This window comes from Gopherus flavomarginatus, chromosome 12 (genome assembly GCF_025201925.1).
Source record: "Gopherus flavomarginatus isolate rGopFla2 chromosome 12, rGopFla2.mat.asm, whole genome shotgun sequence".
Lineage (NCBI taxonomy): Eukaryota > Metazoa > Chordata > Testudines > Testudinidae > Gopherus > Gopherus flavomarginatus.
The window spans coordinates 4,189,097-4,201,633 of record NC_066628.1 but is presented as its reverse complement, the minus strand read 5'-3'; the positions used below and the strand labels follow the sequence as shown (position 1 = coordinate 4,201,633).

The following is a 12,537-nucleotide window of genomic DNA, read 5'->3' as shown; positions in this document are numbered from 1 at the left end:
ATAATTTGATGTAAAAATCTTCATGTTAGAAGCCACTGAATAAGGTTAAAAAAAAACATTATTTGACAGTTGTGAGACAAATGTATTTAACTTCCTAGTAATGTATAAAGACTTTATATCTGAATGCTCCTCAGTTGTAGTAAACCAGAAATGAATTTAAAGAGTCGGAAACGTATACCCAACCATTATGCAAAAAAAAACCCCTAACATTCCTATTTCTAGCTTACGGAACTTTTTCCGTAAATGCATATCTGCGTAAGTCGGGTCTTGCGTAACCCAGGGAGCATCTGTATTGTTAACAGTTCTGCTCAAAACCTCTAATCAACAAGCCTTCTATCTTTAAAGGGGCTACTGTGCCAAGCCAAAATCTGGGTACGTGGCTCCATCCAGTGTTGTTGCTCGGCAGCCATTGAGCCAGACAGAAGGAGCACAACTAACAAACCCCACATTCAGAATCTGATATTGATACCGTAGCTCACTAGTTCTCTGGTTAGCCAGAGAGTCTCCAGACAAACAGGATAGGCAAGATCCACATTTATAATATATAAAGGCAAATCCCCTCCACCCCACCCCCATGTGTTGAATTGCAAGCACTTTCTTTAAGAGTAGGAGGTTCCTGGTTGTGTTTGCAGACAAGGTGCTCTGTGGCAAAGCATGTGAGAGCTAAAGTAAAGCAAGGTGGGCGAGTTGTGTCTTGCAACCATAGGGAGCAGCCTGTTTTCTCTCTGGGCGTGTGTTTTGGGTTCTTGTGTTATTATTGTCAATTCTAAGAAATCAAACAGTGTTACATTGCAACCTTCCAGCAAGAGTAGTTCTGTTTCTATCTAATTTTTCTGTGTATATGCTGGTAACATGCCCACATCCATAATTGAACATAAAAGAGCCCTTCAGACCTTCATGCACCAGAAAGCAGCAAGAAAGTGCTCACGTTCAATACACTCTCCTCCGCATTTACCTACTTGTTACAAGTGACCTTTAACAGTGTCACTTTCACATCATGCAGAAAAGCCACAGATAGTTCCCTTCAAATTCTACAGAATCAGAGTCTCCCCCTTTCTGCTCTCCGTTGTGCTGAATATGAGGCCCATTATTTGCTGTCTTATTGCACCCAGACATTACCATGCGCTCCACAAAGATGCTTTTATTAAGTTTTCTAGGGTCCAAGTCAGAAAGGTCAGGCCAAAGTTGCTCTAAATGCCTCTGACTAAGATTCTGCCACCTTGAGAATTTCCGGTTTGAAACAAATTCTGCATAAGGCACCACACAGTAGCACAGCAAGAAATCTCAGATCCTGCAAGAGTTCTCCATGCACTTGCTATGACCGGTGAGCAAGTCTATTAACATTGTTCCTTAAAGCACTGAGGAGTACGCTATTGTTAGGTCCTCAGCCCTACTAAACCCAAGATGCTCCAACACTCCCTGATCTGAGACAGAAGGATGGAAGAAAGGACAGGCTTAGAGTTAAAGCACTCGACTGGAGCTAGGAGATCTGAGTTCTGTTACCACAGATTTTTAAAATGTCCACTCTGTTCAGGTGCCTCCATTTCTGGTTTCCCAGCTGGAGGCATCTTGGTGTGTTTTCCAGAGGTGGGGATTATCTACAGCTGCCACTGACATTAGTGGGAGCTACTGGGTGCTCAGCACTCTTGCAAACCAAGCCAATTAGCTTCTAAATCTATATAGACACCCAACTTTAGGCTCCTATTTTTGAAAAGCTTCGCCTAGATATAGTCTCAACTCTGACTGTCTATAGCAGCAGCAGCACCTAGTGGTCAGGCAGTACATTTTACTGACTACAGTATTAAATTGTTATTTCGACAGCATCACAAAATGGGGATAATAGTATCAAACACACAAAACAGTATAGGAACATATTGTAAGTTGTTTGTTTGTTAGCTAGTTTTCCCCTCATGTATTTCCTTCCTGTCCTCTAGACTGAATCCTGTTTTCTATCCATATTTCTAAACGCTCTAATCCCTGTGTATTCTTCTTCTCTGGTGTTCACAGCTCCTCATAATTTGCTGTCATCTGGAAAAATTAGCGTTTCACTTCTCCCCTGTCCCATATTCCTCATGTATTAATGGACCTACTTTCTGGAACTGGCTGAATTTTTTTTTTTAAACACAAAACCAGCTCTGACAAAAACAAAAGTTTCCTGTGGAAATTTCTCAGTTTTTATTGTTTTTGATAAAAAAAATTCATTGCAGTTTTGCAAGTCCTCTCTCTCATTGGAAAAGGGGAGAAAATAACATGACTGTGTTTTCTCATTTAAAGAAATAAACTTTTCAAGTGGAAAAAGGTCGAAAAATGATAGGGGGAAAAACTGAAGAGAAAATTAGCTGTGAACTTTGTAAAAAGTCCTGAAAGTTTTTGAACTAAGTTTAAAGTTTTCATTCATTCAACAATATTTGCAAAAAAGTTAAAATATTGACCAGCCCCTATTGGTCTATGGGCTAGATCTGAAGTCAATGGGAGTTGATTTCTACAAGAGTTGGGTCAGGCTCTATCTTAAGTTTCCCTGTAGAACTTCCCAGATAAATAAGATTTGCATCCAATGCTTCTTAGTGCTTATATACACATTTGTAAAAGCCCTTCAGGTTTCCCCTAGCCCCTTTTGATTATTAACTCATTCTGCTCTTAAATTTTCCCCTAAAATCCATAACAGACTGAACATATTTATGTCTGGTTGCTTCCACCCACCTTTCGTATTTCCAGGATGCATCCTATCTACACCAAAAGATATAGAAATAAAATTACAGTAACAGAAGCGGTCACTTTATCTAATATGACCTCCTGGATAACCCAAACTAGAGAACTTGAGAGAGTAGCTCCTGCATTCAGTGCAAATTATTTAGCATTATGGTCCCTCAAATTACTGTATGGGAAGTGTTTGTTATTCAGTATCCTCGTCTTCATCCCCAGTCCAGCTGCCGAAGGGACCTGGGAGCAAATTCTGCCCCTGGAACTGGCTGCCACTAAAGAACAAATGCTATTGGCTGTCTAACAAGCAACACCCAGAGGAAGAGCAGTGATTGTTCCAAGAAATCCCAATTCCTACAACCGGGAAGAAATGGTAAACAAAAGAAAATGGTGCTTTTAAAACTGCAACTAGGGATCATACACAAACTGCCACAGCCACATCATCAGTTGCTGGAATTAAAGGCTAGAACAAGCATGGCTGACACTGTAGTGGGGATGAGTGCTCACTGAGCAGCTGCTGCACCCTTCCAGACCCTTTCCTCACTCTCTGTCGTCCCTGCCTGATCCCAGTAGGGACACATGTGGCAGCATATTATGGCCCCTTGCTGCTGCTCTCTCAGGAACCCTACTCCGCACACCTGGCTCACCATCCCAAGTGCCAGCCAGATCTTTTCTGACCCAACAGCCACAGCCGAGGGCCGATTCCCTTCTCCTTCCCCACTCACCATTCAGAAAGGTGCACCTCTTGGCTTCACAGTGCCCATACTGCAGGGGTGGCAGCAAAGGATTCCAGGACAGAGACAAGGAGGGGAAGGTCATCACAGCAGCTTCAATGGGGTTGCAGGTATGAAGGAGACAGACAGGATTTTTGTGTTCACAGGCGGGTGGGTTGGGGATAGGGAACCCGGTCACAGGTAGTTCAACGCTGTCACGTTGTCAGTCTGTCTGTCTGTTCTGAGACAACTTTCCTCTTTTCTCCAGCCCTGTGACACTCTGACTAACTGCCAGGTGGTTTCCCCCTCACGTGCCTCTGCTAGAAGCAGAGGGGAGCTGGAGCCAGTTCCCACCAGTTCCCAAGAACCGGTTGCTAAAATTAGACATCCGTGGAGAAGCAGTTGTTAAAGGGCCAGGAGGTGGGCAAAGAACTCCAGTCCGCGGGCTGGACCATCCTGTTGCTTCCAGAATTCCCAACTGGGGAGGCTAAGGTTCCCCCGGCCCCTTCCCTTTACCCCCCAGCTGCAGCGTGGCCAGCCACTGGCACCAGCTGGGCAGCTCAGCTGAGCTCCTGAGTTGTCCTGCTGCTTTGAGCTGCAGGCAAGTTAAGGCCAGGCAGGGGGGGCTGTGAGCTCCAGGGCCGCTGAGGGGGGGCAATTTTCCCCAGCCCTTGCAGGGGCCCCTGGCCCCACGAGTATGTCTCCCCCTGCCCCTCCCCCGCTTCCCCCCTCCCCCCTTAAATCAGAACTTTTTATAGGGAACGGGTTGTTAAGATTTTGGCAGCTAATCACTGGCCAGAAGCATGCTCCTTTGCTCCTCCAGGCCCCTGTGACATCTTGGACTAAGTAGACAAGGCCTGGGGGGACTGAAGCAGAGACTTGCCATGCAGCCACATGGTCACCGTTAGAATATACCCATAAGTGGGACATAACCATGTTGTTAACTTGAGACGTTGCTAACAGGAGGTTGGTGTTCACATGCTCATCAGCTTCCAGTATTTCATCTGGTTAGTCACAGGGCTGCCCTAAGAGTGACTTGCTCCTTGACTGACAGGTTTTTAATTATCCTGCTATCATGTGAGGGGGAATATAACCCCCATCGGAGGCTGCTGCACAGGCTCCATTGGAAAGCAGCTGGTCACTATTATTTCTTGCACTATATGCAGGTGTTTCACCAAACACTGACTCTTCCAGGTCACCCTAGCATCAGATGGCTCTGGGGATCGGCTGGGCTGGAACATCGTCCTGCTGGGAGCTGTGGTAGCGATGGGCATGTGGGGTGAGTAACTCAAGGCTATTTATTCACTTGTGTGTAATGCTGCACCCCGAGATTTCCTCTTCCCTCACATTTCCATAAAGACTCTTTCTTGTTCCTAGAATCTTGGAAATATAGGGTTGGCAGGGGCCTCATGGGGTCATCTAGTCCATCTCCCTGCACTGAATCAGGGTTATCGATTCCAAAACATTTGTAAATAAAATCGTGGATGCTTCATCATTCCAAAGCAGAGCAGAATATTACATAACCATGTGTAGCTAAGAGCTTGATACATGAACCCCTGTGATCCAGCTATGGCAACTCCACTGTTAAGCATGCAGGGAAAAGGGAAGGCATCTTACAGTGTGCAACGAATGAAAGTTTCTGTCTTGTTCTTTCTCTTTCCCTACTCTAAATTTGTCATAGCAGGTGAACGTGTTTGTTTTGCACACACACACTCTCAGTCTCAGGTTGCGAACTCAGAATAGTGAACTCTGGTTCACAATCATGCTCTTTCTTTCCCATCAAAAAGAAATTTTAAGATCTTGGGGAATGACGGTGCCAACGAGAGAACCAGCAACGGATATAACTGCAGCACTGAGCTGAAGGATTTTCCATTCTGCTTCAAACAGTTTCTATGTGAACCTCCACCCAGCAACTCAAGAGGTAATTTCTGCTCCTTTGCTCTCTCAGCTGCTTCCCCATATTTCAGCGACACCTAGTGGTCACTTGGGGTAACACTCACTGCGTACAGTACAAAATGTATTAAATATCCTACTTGTGTAGGTAGATCTTTTGTCCCAAAGGGTTTTACAAACTAATTATAGCATGCAGCTGGTAGGGAACCTAAATACAGACATCACTTACACTTTCCACTGGAAAAATTTCTTCTAACTTTTTAAAGAAGCTCTTGCACCTTATAGTTCACAGCAGACCTTCGAAAATTCGGCACAGGGAAAGTACTCAGGCTGGAGAAGGGCATTTTCTTTGTTTGAAGAAATTTCACTTAGGTTCTGCTGAGATGTGAGCTTTGGAAATGGTGGTGGTTCCCATCTTGCTTGTGAGCCTCAGGAAAGCTTGGTCACGTGTTAAAATAATAACAGCATGAGCCTTCTAAAGTGCTGGGCTCACCCTGTGTCTGGACACACACTGCACTGGGACGTGGCAGACCAGCTGTAGCTGGGAAGGCCACGCTCCTGACCATGTAGCTTTTGCCCCATAAGCTTCCCCCAGAGACAGGGCGAGAGCTGAGATGGGCGCCTTCTGACAGCCTCTGAACTCAACAGCCCCTCCCCTCACATCACAGCCTTTTCCTACCACCAGCTAACGCAGTCTGCCTGTTGCTGAAGGGATCGAGTCTGTGCTGACGGTTCAGAGTTCAGACCCTTGTGATGATTCATGCTGGGCATGTGGCTCCAGTTGCACATCATAGAATTATTGTTCTTTTATTTTTAAAGTAGGAAATTCCATTCAAATACTGTTTAGGAGGCAAAATCAAGCACTTGGACGTCAGGAAATGACAGATTTATGGGGCATGGATAATTCTGCCTCTGTGCATATGCATTAATAGACAATCTTTAGTTACATTATCATATACTATTGTTGCCTCATTCAGTGCACAAGATGGACCCACAAGGGACAGAATTAAGGTTGCACAGGCAACTAGAAACCTGGCATTTCCGAACTTTTGAGTGTTTGCCTTTGTAAGCTAAAGTTCTTTCAGTGTTATCTACATCAGTCATGGAGCCACAGGATCTGTGCCACGCCCCAGCTTTTTTGAACAGGCTCTTGGAGGGACCCCTTTGGCATGCCAGATCTGCAAAAGGCCCCACTCTTCCATAAGGGTAGGCTACCTGGTCTCCACGCCTCCACAGTTAAGTCTCTAGACTCCAGCAGTTCTGGCGCCCAGTGAGTCCAACTGAGATAGATTCCAGGTCAGGGACTTGTATGTTCTTCAGGGACTAACGCACCTCAGCAAGTATCTGCAGTGACGCCAGGCAGCCTTTTAAAACCAGAGTAGGGTTTACCAGTCAACAGGAATGCAGCACTGGGAAGTCCTTAGGTTAGCAGAGAGAAGCAAAGGTTATGCCACAGTCCATGTAGCATTTAATTTCAGAAAGGGGAACTACACAAAAATAAGGAGGTTAGTGAAACAGAAATTAAAAGGTACAGCACCAAAAGTAAAATCCCTGCAAGCTGCGTGAAAACTTTTTAAAGACACCATAATAAAGGCTCAACTAAAATATATACCCCAGTTGAAAAAACATAGTAAGAGAACCAAAAAAGAGCCACCATGGCTAAACAACAAAGTAAAAGAAGCAGTGAAGCAAAAAGGCATCCTTTAAAAAGTGGAAGATAAATCCTAATGAGGAAAATAGAAAAGAGCATAAACTCTGGCAAATGAAGTATAAAAATATAATTAGAAAGACCAAAAAAGAATTTGAAGAACAGCTAGCCAAAGACTCCAAAAGTAATAGCAAATTTTTTTTTTAAATACATCAGAAGCAGAAAGCCGGCTAAACAACCATTGGGGTCACTGTACAATCGAGATGCTAAAGGAGCACTCAAAGACGATAAGGCCATTGCAGAGAAACTAAATGAATTCTTTGCATCAGTCTTCACTGTTGAGGATGTGAGGGAGATTCCCAAAACTGAGCCATTCTTTTTGGGTGACAGATCTGAGGAACTGTCCCAAATTGAGGTGTCATTAAAGGTGGTTTTGGAACAAACTGATAAACTAAACAGTAACAAGTCACAGGACCAGATGGGATTCACCCAAGAGTTCTGAAGAAACTCAAATGTGAAATTGCAGAACTACTAACTGTCATCTGTAACCCATCATTTAAATCAGCTTTTGTACCAAATGATTGGAGGATAGCTAATGTGACACCAGTTTTTTAAAAGGACTCCAGAGGTGACCCTGGCAACTACAGGCCAGTAAGTCTCACTTCAGTACCTGGCAAATTTGTTGAAACTATCATAAAGAACAAAATTGTCAAACACATAAATTAACATAGTTTCTGTAAAGGGAAATCACGCCTCACCAATCTATTAGAATTCTTTAAGGGTGTCAGGGTTCCCTCCCAACTGTGAACTCTAGGGTACAGATGTGGGGACCCACATGAAAGACCCCTAAGCTTATTTCTACCAGCTTAGGTTAAAAACTTCCCCAAGGCACAAATCTCCTTTGTTCTTGGACAGTATGCTACCACCACCAAGTGAGTTAGACAAAGGTTCAGGAAAAGGACCACTTGGAGTTCCTGTTTCCCCAAAATATGCCCCCAAGTCCTTTCAACCTCTTCCCTGGGGAGGCTGGAGGATAATATACCAACCAAATAGATAAACAAAGTGAGCACAGACCGGCCCCTTGGGTTTTTAGACTAAAAACCAATCAGGTTCTTAAAAACAGAACTTTATTATAAAGAAAAAAGAAAAGAAGCACCTCTATAAAATCAGGATGGAAGATAAATTTTACAGGGTAGTAAGAATCAAAACACAGAGGATCTCCATCTAGGCAAAACTTTAAAGTTACAAAAACCAGAAATAAACCTTCCTCTTAGCACAGGGAAAATTCACAAGCTAAAACAAAAAATAACCTAATGCATTTCCTTGCTATTACTTACAATTTGTAATCTTAGATGCTCATTTCAGATATGGCTTTAGGAGATGTTGTTTTCCTGCCCTCGTCCCTCTCTGTCCCAGAGACAGCACAAAGAAGCACAAACAAAAAACCTTCACTCACAGATTTGAAAGTATCTTCTCCCCTTATTGGTCCTTTTGGTAAGGTGCCAACCAGGTTATTTGAGCTTCTTAACCCTTTACAGGTAAAGGATGGATTTTATGCTACCCTTAGCTGTATGTTCATGACAGAGGGGGTCAACAAGCATGCGTATAAAGGAGATCCAGTGGATATAGTGTATTTAGATTTTCAGAAAGCCTTTGACAAGGTCCCTCACCAAAGGTTCTTAAGTAAAATAAGCAGTCATGGGATAAGAGGGAAGATTCTCTCGTGGATTGGTAACTGGTTAAAAGATAGGAAACAAAAGGCAGGAATAAATGGTCAGTTTTCAGAATGGAGAGAGGTAAATAGTGGTGTCCCCCAGGGATCTGTACTGGGCCCAGTCCTATTCAACATATTCATAAACAATCTGGAAAAAGGGATAAACAGTGAGGTGGCAAAATTAGCAGATGAAACAGAACTTTTCAAGATAGTTAAGTTCCAGGCAGGCTGCGAAGAGCTACAAAAAGATCTCTCAAACCTGAGTGAATGGGCAACAAAATGGCAGATGAAATTCAGTGTTGATAAATGCAAAGTAATGCACATTGGAAAGCATAATTGTAACTATACATATACAATGATGGGGTCTAAAATAGCTGTCACCACTCAAGAAAGAGATCTTGGAGTCATCGTGGATAGTCCTCTGAAATCATCCACTCAATGTGCAGCGGCAGTCAAAAAAGCGAACAGAATGTTGGGAATCATCAAGAAAGGGATAGATAATAAGACCAAAAATATCATATTGCCTCTATATAAATCCATGGTATGCCCACACCTTGAATACTGCGTGCAGATGTCATAGCCCCATCTCAAAAAAGATATATTAGAATTGGAAAAGGTTCATGAGGAAAGATTAATAAGATTGGGACTTTTCAGCTTGGAAAAGAGGTGACCAAGCGGGGATATGATAGAGGTCTATAAAATCATGAGTGATATAGAGAAAGTAAATAAGACAGTGTTATTTACTCCTTCTCATAATACATAATACAAGAACAAGGGGCCACCAAATGAAATTAATAGATAGCTGGTTTAAAACAAACACAAGAAAGTATTTTTTCATACAACATACTGTCAAACATTGTAGGAGGGTGTTGTAAAGGCCAGTACTATACGGTGTTTAAAAGGGAGCTAGCTAGATTCATGGAAGATAGGTCCATCAATGGCTATTAGCCAGGATGGGCAGGAATGGTGTCCTTAGCCTCTGTTTGCCAGAAGTTGGGATTGGGTGACAGGGCATGGATCACTTGATGATAACCTGTCTGTTCATCCCCTTTGGGGCACCTGCTATTGGCCACTGTCAGAGGACTGGATACTGGGCTTGATGGATCTTTGGTCTGACCCAGTACGGCTGTTCTTATGTTCTTATGGTGGTCAAGCCAGCGCTCCACACAGCCAAGCTGCTGTGAAATCTATTAGTTGGTTCTCTCTCCATGTCTTCTTGTCAGTCCCAAGTGAGAGCTTCTCTGTACCCCAAGGCCAGTTCTTAACCTAGCTATCAGACATCTCTTGGTCCATTGTCCTCCCCAGAGCCATGCTGAGCTCAGATGTTCTGCCTATGTGGTGTTAGGTGTTCAGTCCTTGGGGCTTTCATTGTTTTTCCAGATCCTCCATTGATATGTGTTGGTTTCAGCCAGTCCTTTAATGACCCATTCATGTCACCTAACACCATGTGTCCTGCTCTATCCCAAGAGCAGATTTCACCCTTCTGCAACCACTAGGCAGCAATGCCAAGTACTGGGAGAAACAGAGATACAAAAAGTATTACGGAAAATTCCCACTTGGTCACAACATCCACCAACTAGAGAGCAACCGTCTCTAAGACGAAACTCGAAGTGGCTGTCAAACAGTGCACAGCAACACTGCCCAATAGCTAAGGGGAGAAAGTGAAGGAGAATCTCAGCTGAGCATGACCTGCGTTGGCTGCTGCTATTCCAGGACTGGAGTGGTCACATCCTCGCCCATACCCCTCACTCCTGGCTGCAGCGCCTCCTGCTGACTGAATATTGCACCTGTCCCCAAACGAAAATAAGGGTATTAGTTCTAGTTGCAAGCAGGCTCTGTGATTGACTGGGAGGAAGTTCAGCACTTGTCAAAAATTCTGCTCCATTAAATGTTTCCACTTCCCCCCAGAAGGATCCGGGTGTAAGCTCTGCCCCCCAAACTGGCTACTGCACAGGGACAAGTGCTACTGGGTGTCTAAAGAAAAAACTCTCTGGAACAAGAGCCGCGACGACTGTTCAAAGAGGAGTGCTCGACTGTTAATGATTCGGGATCAGGATGAGATGGTAAATAAAACCTCTGGGAAGATAAGCATCATTAGTAATAATTAATGCACAAAACTGCAATTGTGTGTCTGTTAAGGTTACTCTATACACAAGGTACCTACACAAGCCAAAAAGCAAAGAACTTGAAAAATTAAATACATAACCAATGGTCTACAACCTGGCAGTGGACACTTCACTAGTAGCACAACATGGACCACAAAGAACGTACCACAACCTTAACTCTGTCCCAGCAGGGACAGAGGCTAAGTTACTGGCCCAAGGTCACACAGGAGTCTGGGCTGGAAAGGGGAATAAAATCCAGCTGTCCTGAGTCTCTGGCTAGCATCTGAACCACTATAACCTCCTTTCTCCCTGTTAGTTTATTGTTCCATGTCATTTACAGATTTTCATACAAACTACTTCCAAAGATACAAACCAGATCTGGCTTGGACTCACCATTACATTCCCTGCAAGGAAAAGGATTTGGGTGGACGGCTCCCTGTTAAATCAAACACTGTGAGTGTTGATATCCTTGGAGTCCACGTAAGATGCCCAGCAGGGAGCAGGGGGTTGTTGGCTTTCCAGCATTGCTGTGAGCAGAGGCTACTTATGGGCGCAAGGGATGTTCATTGCTAGGCACGGTCCTCTGCACAGACGAGTGATCAGTCCTAACCCTCAAGAGATGATTTACTTCGACAGTGCAGCTAATCCTGAGGGTTGGGTTTTGTAATGTGAACAAGTTGTGTGGAAAAACAACTTCTGGAAAACACCAGCCAGCTACAGGATCATGTGCAAGGAAGTCTTATCAACCAGGGCACTGTAGGAACAGTTCAGGTGTTAAGGAAGAAATTCAAGAGATGTCAGAATGAGGAAAAGCTGCTATAAATCTTGTTCAAAAACTAAACAGTGATTTTATTTCTTTTGTTTCCCAGGTTCAAGGTAGTGGATCCTGCAGAAGGGAACAGCTGCGGGGTGATAAAAGCAGATCAGATTCATTTTGAAACCTGCAGTGCTGTATCTAAATGGATTTGTGAAAAAGACGCTCTCCTGATATAGACAGTGACATTAGTGCTCTGCACTTGTGTGTGCGAAGGACAAATCCTCTGTAGTGTCAGTCTGTCACGTGAATGATGAATAACGTAGGTGAGCTTCAAAGGGAAAAAATGGACTTATGCCCTTTTCTCCTCCCTTCTTTTATAAGGTGGATAAAAATGGACTAGAAGCCTTTTCTTGCATTTGAAATTCAGGTCCTGTCTGGGCTGGATGATTATAGTGAACGGAGAACCAGTGAAAAGACATCACAAGTAGAACCAGGGGAAAATTTTCCAATATATAGTTTATTTGCCAAAAAATGCAGTTTTGGACTGAACAAGTCTATTCACAAACTGGTGTTGAATTCACTGAATAGTTTCAGCCAAAATAAAAACAAATAAATAAAATTCAGGATAGGCTCACAAGACAACTGGAGGAGGAAACAGCAGCTAACCCCATCCAATAGTCAAGTGGTTAGTGTGCCAGGTTTGAATCCCTGCTCTGGAACAGTGCGAATAGATTAACCATGTACATCTAGACGTGGCTGTGCTATTTTAAGAATCCATTCCTAGGAAAAAGCTCAACATACCTAAGAATCAGGTCTGAGTACGACAAATATATTTCAGAGCGAGGTTACACAGTGAAGATCAGGCACCTTCAAGAACCTAAAGAGATGCAGAGAAGGCACATAACTCAAGCAGCAACAATCTACCCTCTGAAATTTGGAATAATTAGCGTTTGTTTAATTAGCAGCCTGGATAGGGTGACCAGATGTCCTGATTTTATAGAGACAGT

The 12,537-nt window shown here is 43.6% G+C and overlaps 1 protein-coding gene and 1 pseudogene across 1 annotated transcript in view; one reads left to right on the top strand and one right to left on the bottom strand.

Moving 5' to 3' along the window:
* The window catches only part of LOC127032323 (killer cell lectin-like receptor subfamily B member 1B allele A), an 81,789-nt gene that overhangs the window by 26,918 nt on the left and 42,334 nt on the right, over nucleotides 1-12,537 (bottom strand). The gene's annotated exons all lie outside the window — the stretch shown is intronic.
* LOC127032343 (killer cell lectin-like receptor subfamily F member 1) lies at nucleotides 4,624-11,766 on the top strand (annotated as a pseudogene).